This window comes from Athalia rosae, chromosome 2 (genome assembly GCF_917208135.1).
Source record: "Athalia rosae chromosome 2, iyAthRosa1.1, whole genome shotgun sequence".
In the NCBI taxonomy this organism is placed as follows: Eukaryota; Metazoa; Arthropoda; class Insecta; order Hymenoptera; family Athaliidae; genus Athalia; species Athalia rosae.
In genome coordinates, this window is record NC_064027.1 from 22,808,840 (window position 1) to 22,826,271 (window position 17,432).

The window sequence follows — 17,432 nt, forward strand, 5'->3', positions numbered from 1 at the left end:
ACTATACCGAGATAAAAATAGCTACATACAAAATCGAACCGACCTTTCGAAAGGAGAATAAAATAAGTCAGTTTTTTGCGCGCCTTAACGTTCAAACTGTCCGATCGCTTTACGATTACCGAGTTTCGTAAAACCGAGTATCGAGTGAAAAAAAAAAACAAATATAATAAAAACAAAACTAATGAGACGAAAAGTGGTGGCGCGCGGCTCGTGGAGATGGGAATAGGACGCGAAGAAATTCGATATTATTTAAAGTCAATAAATCCTCGATAATTAACGAACCAACCGGACTGACTCACTGGCTGACCCTTGCAAGGGCAGGTGCTCGTGCTAGTCATAAAATATCCATACAAACGACGTTATCGTTCCGAGGTTATCTTGATTACAACAGAGTCTTCCGAGTTACAATCAATTAACAACAAAAGAACTCGTTATATCAGAGACGGATATCTATAAACTTTCAATACGATGATAACGAACATAGCGCGCGGTGATCGAAGAAGCACACACCGCATGCAAATGTCACGTCGTATATATATTCATCTCGTAAATCGCTCACATTCTAATAATCCTCCAATAATAATCGATTGTGTTATTTTAAATCTGATTAAATTCAAGGCGACGATGTGAGCAGCGTATCCCAGCCTGTGACCTAACGGCGGATGAGATGAAAAAACGAGAGAGAGAGAGACGGAGGGGGAGAGAAAAAGAGGTAAGAAAAAGGATAAAAGAAACCTCGCGCTACAACACTGAATATATTGATTTGATTAACGACTCGCGAGTTTTATCCAGCCGGAGTATATGGATTCCTTTGGCAACTATTTTTCTCTAATCATTAGCTAGAAAATCGAGTTGCGAGCCTGTTGAGAAAAAAGACTAAGAGAGGAAGAGGAAGAAGCGTGTTGCAGACATCGTAAAAAACGATCAAGAGAATAAAAATCATCTAGACCGATCAAACGATCCGTGTTAATATGGTACGCGTACATAATTCCATTGATTGCATAACTGGTGATAAATATTATCTAAAATTTAACTTTACAGAGCAAATTGGGCGTTGATTGTACAGAGCTAAAAATACTTTGTAAAAGAATTGTAAGAAATGAAGACTCGATAGCGGAAGCTTTGGTGCACCGGAAATCTTTACTTTGAGCAGAAAAAAGGGGAACAAGAAAAACTAGAAAAATAAATAATTCAAAAAAAAAAAATAAAAAAAAGAGGATTTTCGTACCTCTCGGTTGGACGATTCGTAGAAGAGATTCTGGAAAGCCATAATCTTTATGAATGCGATCGTGAACAGTAGGCGTTTGTAGTAGAGCAGAAAAATAAAAATAAAAATATTGAGGGGAGAATTTTCCTTACCTTAATTCAGTGTGTGCCTTTGGTGGCTGTTTTAGTCGAGCAAATTAATCCATTATCACGAAAGGTTTTAAACAGAATAACAAACAACGTGTTAGCTTTTTAAAGACACACAGAGGATAAAGTTTTTCAACGGTGTGTTGGTGATACGTCTGATTATGTACACGTATGGAAACGGTGGAAATGTACAAAACGGTACTACCAATACTATTGCACAACCAGACTAGGTGTTCGAAACAACGTATGTAGTACAAACGCACTAAATCAGGTCCATAAATGCGTCTTCGTGAGTCAGGAGTAGGTTCGTTTCTTTTATTTTTTTTTTTTTCTAAATAGTCAGACTTCGGCTCGGACTTTAAATATTTTGATTACTCGTACACAAGGTGATGAATGTAAATGCACCCATGTATCACGTGCACACGCGCGTTGATATTCGAGCACCGCAAGGGAAAATCAACGTAAAAGAATGCAGATTTCTCAAATACTTTTTTTTTCGTATTTCTCGCACCTGCACGCCCCTTCGTATATTATCATACACTGTTTATTCTTCTCAACTTTCTATTTCATCAGGGGATGTCCCACCCTCCAGATTAATTGACGATTCGTTTATGGGCTCGTCTATCAATTTTTGGCGGGGAAAACCAGTGAAAAGAAGCCAACGATACTTCTCGTGCAAATCACAATACACAGCGTGGAATAAATTAATGTCAAATATCTGGGATGTACAGTCTTTTTTGTCGATCAATTAATTAATTTATTTACGCGTACGGTTGCGTTAAAATCCGAGTTTCCTTAATCCAGTAACTTCACGATTCACCGTATCTTCATTCGCTATGTTTGAAAACGCACTTTTCAGACGTCGAACGGACAAACCTCACCCCTGGAACGGTCGCGGACGTACTGAGCTTCGAAGCAGTCGGGCACCGCGGCAAAGCCGACTGAATCGACCAGTGCAGAGAGAGAAGGAACGGTGGAGAGAGAGAGAGAGAGAGAGTGAGAGAGAGAGAGGTAGGGAGACAGAGGGAGGGAGACAGATATCGAGCAAAAGTGCGGGGGCGGATGAAGAGAAAGGGAACCAAGCTGCAGAAGGGGGAATTTGAGTTACCCCGCACCGTACGCGCGGTTGGTGCAGCCGTGACGTCACGGGGCGTCGCGACGCGTTCCAGAGATGAGTCTAAAAAGAACAAAAATAATAATACGGGAGTGGAGAGAATCAGAGATAACAAGACAGCCGTCATTTTAATTTCTAATTCCGTAGGTGGGTACATTCATTTCCAATTCCTCTCTCTCTCTTTCTATCTTTGGATTCGCATGTTTGTTATTTTTTTCTGGGTGTGCAGATGTACGCGTCGTTATTGTCGTTACTTTTTATATTTTTCTTCTAGATTTTCATTCCATTTTTTTTTTCATATTCGACTCTTGTAAAACCGCCCGAGTCAGTCGCCCTGCCAGTAGACCTACCTGAACTCGTCACACGATCCACCCACGCCCCTCAAGATTTCATCCGATCGTTCTATACGTCGAGATTGTGTTTTTTTTATTCGCTTCATTTCATTTTTTAAATATGAACACTTAGGTATTCGCGAAAGGCGAGGATGAGGACAAAGACGACCACGTAAACTTTGAGATTTCGAATTGAAATATTAGAGCAGGGCACACCCCCGAAATTCGAAGATTATGTAATCGTTATACTGCACCGCGGGGCCTATTCACGATATCCATACATACACCATAAGTTAACTTTCTCTCACTGCAAATAATCCGTACACATACAGAGGAACCATATACAATATCGTTCCCTCGTTAGTTCGGCAACTTTCTTTTTCGAGATAAAGAAAAAAAGAATCGAATAAATGAATAAATAACGATTACATGATCGATTCGTAGTCAACAAACGTCGAAAGTTTCGGACGATGTGAAATTTATTTTCTTTCCTTTTTTCCAGTGTTCATTGATAATTATTTCTTTCCCCTCCACTTCGCACTTATATTCTACAGAAAATCACGCACCGCAACTTGCTACACTTTGTAGTCAATAGAAGTAGAAAGTCCGGAGTGAAAAAAATTAAAAAAAATCTAAACTAAATGGGGAAAAAAATAATAAAAAAAAAAAAACTCCTTATAGGGAGTCCCATGGTCTGTCTTCCCTCACTTTCGTTGACTCTAAGAACTGCTGCTGCTTTGGGCTCTATAGCAAATATTTGGGCCCAAACGGCAGGGGGTAGATTTTTTGGTGGCCTTAAGGACCCAAGATTTTAAAAGAGATGACTTGATTTGTGCGCCAGGGGTTTTTCTTGGGTGATCCCGCGGTAATAGTGTCCCCATTTCGTGTCTGGAGATTTTTTTTCTGCTTTTTCTACGGGTTGTTTTACGTGCGGACGTATGTATAGGTGTGTGTATATACCGTCTCTCGATGGAATTGTTTCCACTTCAGAATCGGAGAATGACCGAGCCACAAATCATCCCTTTTACGCGTCTACGGAGATTTTAAAAGGCGATATTTTGTGCTTGCACAACGAAAAATTGCGACATGTGAGGTCTCCTGCGAAAAATGAACAACTCGGAGTAACCTGCCTACCCGGTCTAAGAATTATCAGGAAAGAAAGAATTGAGAAAAAAACGAAACAATTATTTCGAACGTTCGCGATGCACACACAACAATCTTGGAAATATAATTGAGAGGTGTGCTGCTGGAACGTGGTTAGGTTACGCGTGTGTGTGGGATACACACGCACGTGTGTATCGTACATGTATACGTGTGTATATATATAAATATATTCACGTGTGTATTCAAAGTGGATAAATCCAGATTAATTGGCAAACTTTCGAGACGCCCCGCGAGTTTCCGCTGAAACGAACTACGTTTTCTATACATATACCTATGTATAAAACGTGGTGTATATATACCGCGCATACATACATACGTACGTACGTACCCGATACAGCCAGGTACGTGCATGTAGAACGGGGTACCTATTTATTCAACAATTTTAATGATCGCGAACGTTGGTTTTTAATCACGAAATGCATGATAAATGAACGTATTGTCAGGATTAGTTTGTGAGATACACCACGTTATCCGTATACCTTGTACACGTGCGTAGAATTATTTCTTTTTAAAGATCATATTTTACGGAACGGATGGGAAGAGGCGAGCAAAAGGAAGAAGGAAGGAAAAAAAAAAAAAATGAAAAATTAATTCTAACACCATTATAATTTGCACCCTCTGGTGTATAACTATCTTCATTGTTGGGTCACGGTTGACATTCAGGATTCGGGACCCGCGAAGCCTGCGACAAGGAAGAAAGGAAAAAAGAAAAAAGATCTAAGCCAAGGGGGAGAGGGGGTCTCTGCATCCGACCTGAGATGTCGAAAAAGGGACTCCTGCTGTAGTCGCTAGTCTAGCTGCTTATACCGCCGCTGCAAGCGAGCGAGGGAAAAAACCCTGGGGAATATCGCCGTCCCCAAAGCTTCCGCACTTCGTACCACAAAAGGCTACCCCGAAATGTCCTCATCCTCGTCCTCGTCCTAATCGCGAGGCGAATAAGGAAGGCGAGGCCAAGCGACGCTGCAACTTCTATACCCTCTCTATGTACGAAACCTTAGAAATCTGTCGGAACCAATTTATCTTAAGAAGCTGGTAAGCTAACTGGATTTATCATTACCGTGCAAACCGTAGCAAAGGATAAAGAGAATTAAACTGAACGGATACAAAATGTCTGTAACAATGGTGCAGCGCTTATTTTGCTTTTACTTTTATTTTCGAATTACTCGCGAACGAAACTAATGAGTGTACAATTTGCGCGTGCGTCGATGGTCCGTGAAGCATAGAGTATACCGCAGCATCGGAATCGGATGATACTAATTGGAAAGCTTGTGTAAAAGTTTCGAATACATACATATAATGTATATATGGACGTGAAAATCACCTCAAATCGAAGGACATTCGATCCAGCCTCCGCGAGAATAATTGGAAATGGCAATTAGTCGCTTCGATACGCTTATGGATGGGATGAAATTTCCCACGGTTTTCGGCGTTCTGTATCTTCAACGTGTACAAGATCGCTTACACGGCTATATAATTAATGTGACAAATTCTTGGCACTGTTCCCGGACGCATTTCTCGGTCTTTGGTGTAGGTATTCGAAGCGTCGCGGCGCCCGGCCCGGCCCGGTGGTCGTATTCGAGAGATAACGGAACGTCGCTATCCAGGGTATGTATAGACGCGTAGATACTGTCGCTACGATAGATGGATGGCATTGTTATCAACCCGAGGGAACAGAGGACTGGCGTACCGATGTAGACACATGTATACCAATCTACGCATACAACGGAATCGTTCATCGAATATTTCCATCCCGCATCATATCCTGTAAGAATTTATACGTAGAGATACGTATAAGTATCTATGTACAGTTACGGTGATCAAGATTCGGACGAACGAAAAACCGAAAACGTTCGTCGTGGCAAGTCGAATGAATTCATGTTTCGTGGAGAGTTGATGTCAATTTTTTCATTCGATTCTACTTTTTTCGCCCCTGGTACAGGCTGGTCGCGGCACCCCGTGGACGAGGCTCTTTATTCTTCTGACTCCGGAACACCGCGGTGTTGTCCTTCGAAGTCCCGCACCGTAAAACGTAAAATTTTACTGCGTTAAATTTTTTTTTCCACTTTTCTATTTTCTATTTTTGCCTTTCTCCCGAGCACTCCGTGCACTCGCTCACAATAGGACTTCCGCCTATCCTTCATTGTCTGCCACGGACGCCATGATCCTGCAGACCTAGCCATCACCCCCCGTCGGGAAGGCGGCCTGGCTGGTTGACATTTCACAGAAGTTTGCAAACATTAAAATAGTTCCGACGTTCTTCGTTTCCTTTTTTAAAGGTTCCCTTTTTCATTTTTTTTTTCTCTTTTTTTTTCGTGGGTGGGACCGAGTAATTTGTCAGTTCTTATTTAATTTAATTGTTTTTGTTTTTTTTTTACGTCGGATAGAGCCGATTCGTGACTTTTTGAAAATGCGGAGCCACGAACATTCGGAGGAATGAGTTTTAAAATATTTCGAAAGACCGATTTTGTTATCGCGCCGTTATAGAGTAACTTCTGATCGAAAGTCGAGTTTCTGAACTTCGGAGAGACGTAGGCGACGATAGACGTGAAGTTAGAGTGAGTAGATATATTCGTTGGAAAGTCCTTAGGGAATGCGTACTGCAAGAATAAATTGTGTTACCTATGTATGTATGTAAATATGTATATATATATATATATATATATAGCTGGAAAAGGTGCATATACTTAACTATGTACCTATCAACGTCATCTATAGTAAGGTGAGCTGTGAAGAAAATTCTTTGAAACTCAAATCATCGTAATTTGAGAAAATTGAATATTGAGTTACTCGAGCGTTTCATGTATCTCAAAGAGATAGCGAGAAAAGATCGCAAGACGTCTCCGGCATCGTTTGCGCAATATACTCGGAAAAGAACGAAAAACGGACTGCAAATTGTATTACAATTAAGAGTTTTTTTCCTCCCACAATTTAGTCGCAGTTACAGAGAAAAAGAAAAACAGACAGAAAAAAAAGAGAAACAAGCTGGAAGAGACTGATAAAAATTCAAAGAGATTACAGCAGTATTTCAGAATCATGGCAGATAACGACAGAGAAAATTCCGCAATCGTCTAAATTTTCAAAAATCCTCAGGGGTGAAGAGTTGGCATGAAGTATGGTATTTACGTATCCACATATCAGTAAGTAGCAGGAAGCTCCGTGTAAATCAGGGGACAAAAGAAAAATAAATCTACGCCTATAAGCTAGGAGATGCATTCTTGGGTGCAGCAGTAACAGCGAAAGCAGAGTTAAGAGAAGGTAAAAAGAGAAGAAAAAGAAGGAGGAGGAGACGAAGACGAAGACGAAGAGGAAGAAGAATCGGTATACAGGATCGCACACGTACGTGTTTCGGGTACATGCGTATTATGTACAACGAAGCTGATGTGCACCCCGTGCCTGGCGTAACACGATCCAAAAGATCTTGAAATAAGATTTAATAAATGGTGAGGCTGCACCAAAGGAACGAAATGAAACGAAAGAAAATTGTGCATGTGGGACGAAACTCAGGTATTCCAAAGACTCAAATTACTCGCATTCAAAAACCGTGTAACCATATGTCACATTTCATTTCATTTCCTCCTTTTTTTCTTACTCCCTACTTTTTATTATGATTATCGTTGTTGTTATTATTGTTGTTATTATTTTCAGGCCCGATACGCGTACTACAAAAAACACCGGGGGTTAAAATCTCGAAAAATAGAATCCGGAAATAAGCGGGATTCCATTATGAGCGAAAATCCAAAAGATTTTTATCCGATTATATTTAACTTGTTATTCGATCTCCGTTGATGTTTGTTGAAATTTGGTTGCGGTCGGAGCATGAGGTGTAATTTATGTAAACCTACATAAATAATCAAGTTGAAACTCTCTCTACCTATATTAAATAAAATATATTTGGACGGTTTTTAAAAATTTTTACGTCCGTGTCAAGGAAATCTCATTGATTATTCAACTAGCCGTGAAGTTCGTTCGCTATAAAATTGTACCCTCGGTGCAGGTAATGCCGCAGATATTCGTGAACGTCGGGATCATTTTGGCTCATCGGTAAAACTGACAAGTGTATATTTTTTGCTCATTTTTCAATTTTTATTTTCAATTTTTTTTACTCCTCACTCCCGAATTTTGTTTACGGTTCAATTACCGGTTTACCGAATATCGATGGAAGACAATCCGTGAATGACGTTACAAGTTTTACAAGTATGAAAAAATAAAAAAGAAATGACTCGAAGAAAAAAATGACTTACTCGTTCGAAGCGAGTGTAATACAGGTATCAGAAGTGCCGGAGAGGGAAGAAATAACAAGAAAAGCGATGAGGAGTGTTTTCGTAGAAATTTTTCGAGTGTTGCATCAAGTACCAGTAGAATGTCGTATAACTACATTATGGTAACTGCATGTAAGTATATTCAGGGTAGGGAATTAAAATATATACGCTGCCTCGCGTTCTGTCGTGCGAAGTGCAGGAGAGCCGGAGATCAATTTTTGATGTCCCAAACCCCGAGCTTATGGTGATAATATAATGATAATAAAAAGAGAAACGGATGAATAAAATGAAAAAAATCTCGCAGGCGTTACGGGCACCTTATACTCGCTGCGTGGTATATAAGCGTTTTATTTACTCTGTCAGAGTATAAGCGTCGTCTTTTACGCTATACCTATACGTCACGCGACGTAATCCCAGCAAATGAAGAGGCTTAACTTTTGAAGAAGCCCTCTTCCCTTCGAAAAGGAAGAGAGAAAAAAAAAAAGAGGGGGAGAGGGACGAAAAAACGCCCTTGTCTCTCGGATGCTTATAAATGAAGAACTTATGGTTCTTACCTCTCCCTCGCATGGTCCGATCATCGCTCGTCGAAAAAGTTAAGAGATCTGTTTTTAAGCTCTGCAGAGCGGACCGACCGATCGCAGTGAGGATACTGCAGGCGTAGGACTCCGAGCGACAGATTGAGATCACGGCGATCACAACAACAAGTTGACATTTGAAGGGGCTTCGAGGAGAGTGAAAAAGAAATAATCTAGCCGGAAGAAAGTATTCCAAAGAAATTTCAGTGAAAATAAACAAATGAATGAGATCGGTCTCATTCCAAACGTGACGGAGAATCGGAATAGATTAGACAAAAGCCTTGAACGAGGATCAACGATCGATGATAGAAATTTTGTTTTGGATTTTTTGAGGTCAACGAGATGAGGCTAATCGTGGTTCTGCGTTGACAGTGTACATGCGTAACGCGCACTGAAATTATTTTTACATTCAATCGTTTCAGTTTTATTCATTTTTTATCATCGAAGAACGCATATATAAAGACAATACGAAACACGCTCCGAACGTTTGAACAGCGAACGACGAAGGAATTCGAAATTTCAGTGTACGTGTTGCATAACGGGGTGTGCGCGGGTGTTTCCCTACGGTACGATATTTGAATTTCGAAGATCGTAGCGATGGCCATCTGTTATAGATCAACGATAGATCTTGAATGAGAAAAAGGAAGATGAAATGGATAAAAAAAGAAGAAAAAAAAATATTCCCTTCAAATATAATTTGAATATAAAATTATATGCCACGAATTAAAATAACAAGGAGAGTCCTACGACCCTACGTGACGTCCAATACCCATTCTGTTTTCGTCAGCGCCGTACTTATAATAATTCCGATCTTCGAGCTGCTTGGGTAACGAAAAAAAGGAGGAATTGAATTTATAAAAAAAAACAAAAATAAATAAATAAAATGACGGAGCAAACAACCCTAAATAATTCATGGGGGTCTTACATTTTATATCAAGGGTCTACATATACATGAGATACGTAACTTAAACTCTTCATACGACCGGCTGTCTGTCTGTCAGTCTCCGTTGGTGTTAAACAGTTTCCTAGCAACGATCGGACAACAAAAGTCGTTCGGAGCATTGTCGAGTCATTCAGGATGCTGTACCGATGCCCTTCTTTCTATTCCCTCTCTCTCTCTCTCTCTCTCTTTCCTTCTATTTTCTGACTCGAAAAAGGGTGACCAGCATTTTCTATCTACTCTTATAATATATTTTAATTCGACGTATAGATTCGTTCTTGAGGTGATGCTTTACAACTATCTCACCGAACGTGTAGTTGCGATCAGAAAATTTTTTGATTTTCGTTCGCACCCGGTTCATCGATCGAATCAGATAGAAAGGATGGACGTAAAAATTGTCGATTAAATATGAAAAAATTAAATGTCTGAAAATTGTTCTATTTTTCCTCCAGCATCACCTGAAAGTGGAAATTGGCATGTGCATTTAGGTACAGTGAATATGCAGAGGGATAGTCTGTGGTGTGTGTATGGAATTCTTTGGAAATACTATTCAATCGTATTTACCCTTTTAATTTGGGGTAAACAAACGTCGTCGTGGAATTCTCGTGTGTGTTCTTTAATTCTTTGAGATTTCATTTGTTAAAATGCAGGCTGCATCCGTGCATACATTACACGCGGTGTGATCCCAAGAATCTCATCGGGGTCCAGTGCAAACGGCACATATATATATACGCGATATCCGTTAAACAAACATTATGGATGGACGGACGGACGGACGGACGGATGGATGGATATGGTTGCGGGTTCGTTTGGATTCGCCAAAATAGAATCTCAACACTTGCCGTGCACCGATGGTTTACAAGTCCCAGCGGTGCAAACTACGCCATGTGTTGATTTTCAATCAGAATCGAGCTCGCATAGATGTACACGCCGATCTATGATGCGGTACATAATTTTCCGATACAAGAGAATTTCAATTTTCCGGATGAAAATCGGGCGAAAATCGCGCGAGATAAAATTGCGAATAAATTCGCTCAATTTTTGTCGGAACGGAAATGAGAAAATAAATGAATAAAAAATGAGAGACCGAGGAGGAATGTCGTGGTTCGAATTTTGAAAATGTGCCCGATACCTCTACAGGTGCTAAATCGTGATTTTTTATTTCTTATAATGACCGCGGGGAGGGAACGGCTTGTAGTTTGTTTTAGATTATAAATACGTGGTATTTTACGAGTGTCTAAAATTACTGGGAATTCGAGGCCCCTGCAACGGAGACAGGGTTTGGTATTAAATCTTGAATTTCTGGTTTGTCCCCCGCGCGTTCTCTCCTGAGATCGCAAAGGTGTACCTACATACCTGCGAGGCGTTACGTTCGGGCGCCCGATTCTTTCTCTCTTCATTTCTCGCTCGGACTTTATTTTATTGAATAAAAAAATATGGAAAAAAAGAGAGACCGAAAAAGAAAAAATCGTACAAATTTTTTCCACCTCTCCTCTTTCCCCCCTTTAACATATCTTCGTAAGTGTTGGCGTGTGGGCATACGTGTACGTGTACATATATATATATACACGTTCGATATCGCATGACACTTTATTCACGTATTGAATTTCACACCTTAATCTCTTACTCTTTCGCTCGTTTGCTCGTTCCGAAGAGATGTTGAACTTCTCTCACGGAATATATAATTAATCCGCTGATTAGCAGCTCGCTACATTTTATTCAGCACATCACCGATCTTACACTTCTGCATATATCTATGCCTCCACCGATCTTACGACCCTGGGCGAGGATTTATCGCCTTAAAAGACGCGAAGAAAAATGAATTGAAAGAAAAACAAACGGCAATGCAGAATTCGATCACAGCTATGTGTACTTATTATGTATTTAAATACATTATACGTATTCAGCGCCACGAGTCTGCGTTCACGTCAGTTCGTTAAGCCAGGGCGACGTTCTTCATTAATTTCCATTGTTTGATTTTTTAATTCAATTACCGTAGATTACATTTTTTCTTTTTCGTCGGACGCGCGCCGACGGAATAAAAAAAAATGGAGGCGATGCCCATCGAAAATTATGATCGAAATTCGCATACATTATCCATCGTGTCATTTTATTCAACCGCTGTACAAATACGCCAACAATAATTTAACGTTCGATATTCAATGTTGAGAATTATATTTGAACAGCGCGCTGGTCGTTACGATTATCAGATATTTCACCCCAATTACCAGATTATTCGATGGAGTTTGGATTATTCAAAGCCAGAGCAAACAGACCTCATTTCGGTAAAATAACTCTTGTGTTAAAAACCATAAGGGCGCGCGTTTTTTAAACTTTATATAATACACCTCACTTCCGAAAATCTCAAAATTTTCTCGAATACACACTTCTAGTTTCTGTAACTCTAAAGTCTGGAATCTAAAGAAAGGAATTTATTTGACCCTTACGTTGTTTCTGTGCCGTTTTATAGGGATGGTAAATCGCGGCTTCATTCCTTTTGTTCGAAAAATAATTTTATTTAATTCTCTCGAGGTGTTTTATTTTATTTTCTTCTTTATCCCGTTCCCGTATACGTGTATAATTGGACGTGGTTTCCGAGATACTAGATACGGGTACTTACAGAGGATACGCGTATACATGTATATTTATACAGGTATATAAGGTATATCGGTTTACGAAACGTTCATAGGGTATGCATAATTCGATACCTCAGGGTTTAGAGTTTAGCTGACTATCTGAGAATGAGAATCGCTGTGAAATCAGTCATCATAACTCACGCAGCGTGAGTTTGGAATCGGACACGGGTCCAGGACGCGGTTGGACTTCTCCTCTTTCCTCCTCGTCTCCTTTTATTTTACACTGCATGACAATGATCATTTTTTTTCTCTCTCTCCACTTTATTCAATTTTTACCTCTACTTTTTTTTTCGAAAAAAAAACTTATTCAGCGTATTCAAGACAGTGTCTTGATGAAACCAAAATTTGTGCAAAAAAAAAAAAGAAAAAAAAAACACATTTTTACCGCCTCGATCCGAGAGAATGTGAGAAAATGTATCCACGTAGACAATATTCAGCTCAAAGGTTGAAACTAACCATTCGAAACTGTGTTAAAATAAGACCGAGGCCGTATCCCGTATATCCCATAAGTGTAATTTTCCATCAAACGTCCGTTTATTTTCACGTGTTTCCGATCCAAGGATTGTTTTACGAGCTGTACATGTATACGTGCACGTGGTTCGTTTATCCACAATTTACCTATTCTTTGAAGAGAGAATTTTCCAAGCGTCTCATTAACGTTTATACCATACGTTTCGCGCTGCGTGGGGACGGTATAACATATTTCATTTTCTATTATACGAATCAAAGACTTTCAATTCTTACGCTCCAGAGGCGTTAATTTGATAAATTGGATCGAGTATCGGTGATCGCGTCTGAACGATCGCGTGCGAAGTGGTCGTTGTCGCATGGCCCGCGGAGCTGGGGTGAATAAAAAAAGAAAGAGGAAAAGAGCAAAAGGGACACATAACATTTTATGTGTACGTATACATATAGAGAGAGAGAGAGGTGTCGTAGGAAACGCGTAAAAGTGCAAACCTTAACGTGGGGTATTAATGTACCTCGAGTAGTGCCGTGTAGGGTTACTCATTTCCACGATAGGACTAGCGCCGGGCTGCACTTGAAGGTTTTCTTTCACACCTCAAATCCTCCCCAACCTCCCTCCACCTCTCGTGCAATGCGCACCCAAAGAACTAAGTCATCCCGACGATTCTATGGAACCCCCGGCAGCTACACGCTACCCAACTTTGTACACGACACTGCAGATCAACTTGTATTTTTTGATTCAAATACAAAAATTGGTCAGGGTTTGCACCTCTGAGACAGCTATAGTTGATCAGAATTTGCAGATTTTTCTCATCGCTGAAATACTATAGTTTTCGAATTGCGTACAAGCGATTTTTCGGATAAAGAAAAATAAGAAAAAAAAAAAAAAAACTGTAGCAATTCCGCAGCCTCGGTCTGCAGGAGGAGGAATGCAAGACGAAGAAAGAGAAGAAGAAGGCGGTGCAGGCGTAATGGCGCGTGCCATGAGGATTTCACGGGCTGTTAATTCGCTTTACTTTGGGTTCTTGGCTTCCTTTATTCTTCACTGATCTTTCCTGCAGGCCGTTGCAGTTGCAGCACAAGCCCAAATCATCGTATCCAATATAAACTTTTTTCTAGTTAAAGTGTTTTACGTGTCATACCTCGTGTCATACAAAGCGGAGAGAGAACTAAAATCCGCCCACTTCAAAAATTTGATTCCAGTGCCGATGATCAGGCTGTAGATTTTTGATAAGTTCTTGCGTGCCCGAAAACGGTTGATTACCGATTACCGATTGGTTTTCCCGATTTTCATCGCCCCTCGCAATCCACATCCCATGATTTTGAAGTATGACAAATTACCCTCGTCGAAATCAAAGTTCTTACAATGAAAAAAAAAGGATATCCGCAGGATTTTCGCCGTGATACGCGTTCGATTTTTATTCGTCCAGTTTTGTAACGTGTAAATTTTTTTTTTTCGAGCACCCTACATGGCGGTACAGTTATCGCTTCGATGAAATAGAGGATACTGTCTGACTATCTGACATGTGGTGTGTTTTTAAAAATGAATACAGTTAATTGCGTTGACCTTCGACCTTAAAAATCAAGGTATGAGAAATACGCGTAGGTAGTTCGGATAATAAAGGTAGTTGCGTCTCGTCTGAAAGCGTACTTGGTCACAGCGGCAGTGACAAGTGGACAGCTGAATAATGTCTCTCTGCCTTGTGTTAGAAAATTTAAACAATGAGAAGTCACAGCGTATAAGGTACCTTTATTATTTTTTCGTTGATCCTCAGAGCTGGGGAGAGAGAGTGAGGAAATCGAGAGAGAAAAGGAAATACAAAAAAAAAAAAGATAAAGATGGAAATAGCCGAGGTCTATCCGTCCCGTAAAATACCATACGTATAATATATATCGGACAATACACGATATGCGATGGGCATATAAATAATGCTAATTTATATCCGTGACCAAGATACGATCATATACTACATAACAATATACACGACTATAACAGAGAGTAGGTATAACAAACAGCGGGGGGCGTCGTCGCGTTCCCCGTCTCCAGTGCCGGTTCGCGTCGTTTCTTCGTGTTAAAGATCTAAAAGTTGGGGATCGGATGTTGCGGCGTCTGGATCATATGTAGTTTTAAATTTGACAATTATTCGGACCTCGAGAACTAGATCGTCATCTCGTAATTCGATTGTTAGATATTCTAATTTTATATGCAGAATAAAAATTGACTCTAGTAGAACACGTACCTCGCTATTTTCATTAATATCAAGACCGATCATAGAGTGTCCGTTGAAGCGAAGATAGAAAAAGAAACGAATTAACGTCGATTAAAAGTTCACTTCTTATTCGACGCCCCGTACTTCGTTCTGATCTTATTGTTTTCTCTCTTAGTTCGAAATTTTTTATCTCCACAACTAATTAGAGCTGACGTCACCTTACGTAAAAATCCAGACTGCACGGTCGCGTTAATTTCCTATACATTATCTCATATCAAAACTCCGGTCACGACTCTAAACTTCGGTACGTGACGCGGAGATGACATCCCCGCGTAGGTACTTCGTTTCGTTGATGCTTATTTTTCCTCTCTTGCTTTTTTGTATCTTCATGTACAAGAGATAGCAATCGATATACATTTTTCGTTATCGCATCGCATACGGAGAGAGAGAGAGAGAGAGAGAGAGAGAGAGAAAAAAAAAATGGAAAAGAATGTGTCATAAAAATTGAATACATAAAAATGAAAAGAAAAAACTTATTCTCTTTTTCAGGACGTGTAAATAATCATCGAATTTCTTCACGCGCTCTCTGCAGTGCAGTGCGGGGGAATGCCGCATGAAATTATTACCATTTTATACGTCGATATCCGTACGTAGGCATTATCCGCTGCCTGCAGCTATTGAAATTCAACTCGTGTGTTAAATTCCCCCAATCGAAATTATATTGTTCGTATTATTGTTATTGTTAAAAATTCAACACATCGTCATGTTTCTCACGCGTCGGATCAGTAGAGTCTCGTGTAACGTACGAGTGTCGGATCTTCGGAAGTTTTGGGGGGTGGGGAAGAACAAAAAAAATTGAATTCGCTTCGTATACTTGGCTCATGAGTGCAGAGAATGAGGTGGGTGAAAAACGATGCATGAATTTCGACAGGGAATAACAACGTGTATACCAAACACGTCACATGTCACACGTGATAATTTCACCCCGGGATACGTTCTTCGGATTTTTCGTCTCTTGTTTTCCATTCCAATCGAATAGATTCATCGCACGGGAATAAAATTCCTTGGCTAGATCGTAGAGGCACAAGTTATACGACAGAAATCAGTCCAGTCAGATGATTTGCATAAAAATAATATAAAGAACTTCTGAAGAATACCTTTTCAATATTTTTCTCTAGTATGTGCTATAGTATATTATACTACAGTATATTATCGCAGCACGATTCAAAGAGATTCAGTGCTTTACGAAGGTGCGGGAGAAACAAAAGGGGCTTAGAAACGTCGCGCGTCGTCGGCGTCCAAAACGTAACGGCAGGTACGTGTACACATAGCACCTGCAGGAGTGGAAGTAGAAGCAGAAGCAGAAGCAGAGGCAGAAGCAGAAGCAGAAGCGGCACAAACTCTGTAGTTGTCGTCGTCGTCGTCGTCGGTTTAACGAGCAGAATTCAAACGCGGTGGGTACAACGCGCGGGTCGTACGCGGCGTATAAATGTGTGCTTGTATGGGTGAGAAGAATAAACTGAGAATTGGAATGATGAAAGTAAAAGAAATTTAAAGATGACAAAAAGAGGAAAAGAAACAAAGGGAACTGAATAATTATAATAATATTGATAACAATAATGACGACGTGAACTGTAACGCCAGAGTATTCGTTTCATTGCACAGACGGCGATGATAACGTACGATACTCGCGATATACGTGGGACATATAGGTACATATATACTGGTATTTTTTAGAGGAAAAAACTTCCCCAGAATTCTGCGCTTTGCACGAGCTTGGAATTGCTTTTTCTAAAATTCTCGTGGTCATATATATACATATATAATATACGAGTATAGACGGATAGCGCCATTTCTTGTTAAGTATAAAAAAAATTCATACATTTATATATATACATATATAACTGTGTACATGGATGTAGAGGGGAGACTGGCGAGTTGCGTGTTTGGAGAACGTTAAGTTCTGCAAACAACGATTTGATTGCACGAAAGATTTCCGCAAAGCATGTCCTGGTGCTCCTGCTTTTATGGACGAGAGAAGGTGGAGAAAAAAAGTACGAATAGAATTCGAGCATTTTTCAATTACTTTTTCTCTCCTTTTCATTTTAGTTTCTACCCATTTTATTTTATACCTTCGTCTCTTTTTTTTTTGTTTTTTTTTTCTTTCTTTTTCATACAAGATTTCGACGTTCTAATTGGATCTGTCAGAGAAGATTCTACAAGATATAATAATACCTCTTACCGGTGAGGTAAGTGTCAAAACACGTGACACGAAAAACCAATTTATACCGCTAAGCGTTACGTTTTTGACAGCCAATTCATTGAAATAATTTTATCATCCATTAGCTCGCTTATCGATCTCAAACTAAGAGATTGACGTTAAT

The 17,432-nt window shown here is 39.9% G+C and overlaps 1 protein-coding gene and 1 long non-coding RNA gene across 6 annotated transcripts in view; one reads left to right on the forward strand and one right to left on the reverse strand.

Annotated features, from left to right (window-relative positions):
• LOC105689512 (frizzled-2) overlaps positions 1-17,432 on the reverse strand; it is a 56,064-nt gene that overhangs the window by 20,345 nt on the left and 18,287 nt on the right. Inside the window, exon 1 of one of the 4 annotated variants that reach the window (XM_012406571.3) lies at positions 1,360-2,280. The exons of the other annotated variants lie outside the window; for them this stretch is intronic. The gene's annotated coding sequence lies outside the window, so the exon portion shown is untranslated. Of the gene's footprint in view, positions 1-1,359; positions 2,281-17,432 lie in introns of those variants that run through there. 4 annotated transcript variants of the gene reach the window in all.
• LOC125500102 lies at positions 383-1,152 on the forward strand. Of its 2 annotated transcripts, XR_007277300.1 has the most exons (3): positions 383-712; positions 840-974; positions 1,042-1,152. It is a non-coding gene; the product is annotated as an uncharacterized LOC125500102 (long non-coding RNA). The 2 variants fall into 2 exon arrangements; XR_007277299.1 differs by lacking the exon at positions 383-712 and having other exon boundaries at positions 721-974.